Genomic DNA, 2,500 nt, shown 5'->3' on the forward strand with positions numbered 1-2,500 from the left:
GAAAATAACAATCTAAATTGTGGAAAATAGTAAAATGAAATAAAAACCGACTTCACCTTCGAAAATAACAAAATCAATCTAAAACAAATGACATCTTAAAACAAAACTATTATTTGTTTCGGAGGTTGTCTATGACTGTTCATAGACCGCATAATTTCCACAGAACATTCTCAGAATATCAAGAGAGAAAAGCAGCGTTCTGCGGGAAATCATCTTGGCCAGTGATGTCGTTCTGGGTTTGGTCAGGCCCAGGGAGGTAAGTACCTCGTTATTCTCAAGGGGCCACTTTCCTCTTGCCCCAACCGGGAATCCAAAGAATGTGACCTTGCTAGCCTTCGTCAGCACTTTGACTTGATCACCAAGAGGGGTATAGTACGAAACTTTGTGCGAGGCAGCATCTGACAAGGTATTCTTTGAAAGCTCAAAACGGACGGTGACATCGATCACAACCGCCTCCTCATCTTTTGCAAACACGAGGTCAGGCTTTCTCATCTCTCCCGTCTCGGATATGAACCGTGGCTCTTTGTATACAGACCAGCCCAATCTAGCCGCTTCGTCTGCCAGAATGTTACTGATCTTGTTATGTCGCGCAATTCTTGCTTTCTGTACTGCAGGACATTGACCGAGAATGTGCGAAAGGGACTCGAGTCTGGCAGAGCATTTCCTGCAGGAACGTAAGGCCCCATCTCTGCCTCTGTTCAAGCTTTCTCTTGTTGGGTAAATATTTGCCCTTAGTTGTAGTGCTGCGATAAAAAAGCATTGTTTAAAGCCGCACCATGGCCTCAACCAAGCATTACTGATTCTATCATGCGCAAAGTTTACAATGCCCCTTCCTTGAACCGGCTTTTCGCACCATCTCTGAAATTCATGCTCCCTCCAATCGCAGGGTCTCGGATATACAGGTTCTTTTGACACCGAGTCCCTGAGAACGAATGTTGGGATTGCATCACTGTCACCCCCTGCTCGTACCCACAAATTACGGTATTCTTCCTCCATACCCTGCGAGGACACAATATTACGGGTGATAGCATCGGACGAGTTTGCTATACGTTGCAGCCTTCTAACTTGAACCGAAGGGATTGTTTTTTCCAGTTTCAAGATGGCAAGGCCTCCGTCTCGGGCTCTGGCATATAACAGTCCATCACAAGTTGAAGCGGGAAGGTGGAGCCATCCTTTTACCGCCTTTCTAATCTCTTGGTCCAACCCACGGAGAGTTGATTGCTTGCAGTCCGAGTGGTCTGCAGGATATAACAATCTGGGTAGGGCATAGGCATTGAGTAGTTCAACCTTCTGAGTTGGCTTCAGAGGCGCCTCATCGATTTTCGAGATCCATGTCTTTAGCTGACAATGTAGATCAGGCTGTATAGTGCCAGTCCAAGGGCCAATTTTCAGACCAAGGTATTTCGTTGATTCATCAGGTTGGATCATATGGACATCTTTATTTTTGATAGTCCATGGGTCGCAGTTGTTCACCGTATATGAATCTTTGGTTGGGCTTATCATGAAGCCCTGGCACTTTCTGGCCTGAACCTCCAATCCCGATAGCCCACAAAATGATTCCAAGATCGCTAGATTTTCGGCCATACCAACCCAAGATTCGCTCACCAACACCAAATCATCAGCAAACGCAAGAGCTGTCACGTGGTCGGTATCAATGGAGTACCCAACTCCGTGTGACTCTAGGGTGCATATCAAAGGGTCCATGGCAAGATTGAAGAGCAGGGGTGACATGGGGTCACCCTGTTTGACACCAACACGTATGCTAATTTCTCGAGTCGACTCGCCATTGCTTTTGAACGAGGTCGTACACCGATCGTAGGCGTTCTGGATGATGCCCACCACGTGTTCATCTACTTTCTTGTGCCTTAACACCCATAAAATATGAGCATGCGAAACCGAGTCAAAAGCTTTCGCTATGTCGATGAACATGACAGCCAACGGCCTGTGCAATTTCTTAGCGTGTCTCATAAGGTCCTGTAGCACCTTAAGATTTTCAGAGCAGCCAGATGCCGCTATAAAACCACGCTGCCTTGGGTTTAAGGGACAAGCACGAGCAAGACGTGCAGTCATTATTCTGGAAAATAATCTCAGAATCATTGAACCAATCGTTATTGGTCTCCAGTTCCCCAATTCTTTCAGCTTTTCATCGTCCATAACCTTAGGAATAAGAATCGTCCTATTCTTTTTCAACTCTTTGGGAATAATTCCTGTAATCATCCATGCATTAAATAGGGCTGTCAGTGTCCGACCCTCGGGGTCGGCAGCACAGATTGCAGCCCTTGTTAGGCCATCTGGCCCAGCTGCTGACGTTGGTTTAATGGCCCGTATGGCAGTCTGAACTTCCTCCACCGAAATTAGGGGCTCAAAGTATTCGTTATTTGCAACACCTGATGACTTAAATTGGCCCAGGCCATTGAATGGCAACACCTTCTCCCATTTTTCGCAGTAAAAACGATATACATCTGCGTTCGGGATTCGGCATTCATGACGTTCAGTGCCA

The 2,500-nt window shown here is 46.4% G+C and overlaps 1 pseudogene; it reads right to left on the reverse strand.

Annotated features, from left to right (window-relative positions):
- LOC142914276 (28S ribosomal RNA) overlaps window positions 1-2,500 on the reverse strand; it is a 10,557-nt pseudogene that overhangs the window by 3,694 nt on the left and 4,363 nt on the right.

This window comes from Petromyzon marinus, unplaced genomic scaffold (assembly GCF_048934315.1).
Source record: "Petromyzon marinus isolate PM22_M1 ecotype Great Lakes invasive population unplaced genomic scaffold, UKy_Petmar_22M1.pri1.0 PM_G_Scaffold_28, whole genome shotgun sequence".
NCBI classification, from domain to species: domain Eukaryota; kingdom Metazoa; phylum Chordata; class Hyperoartia; order Petromyzontiformes; family Petromyzontidae; genus Petromyzon; species Petromyzon marinus.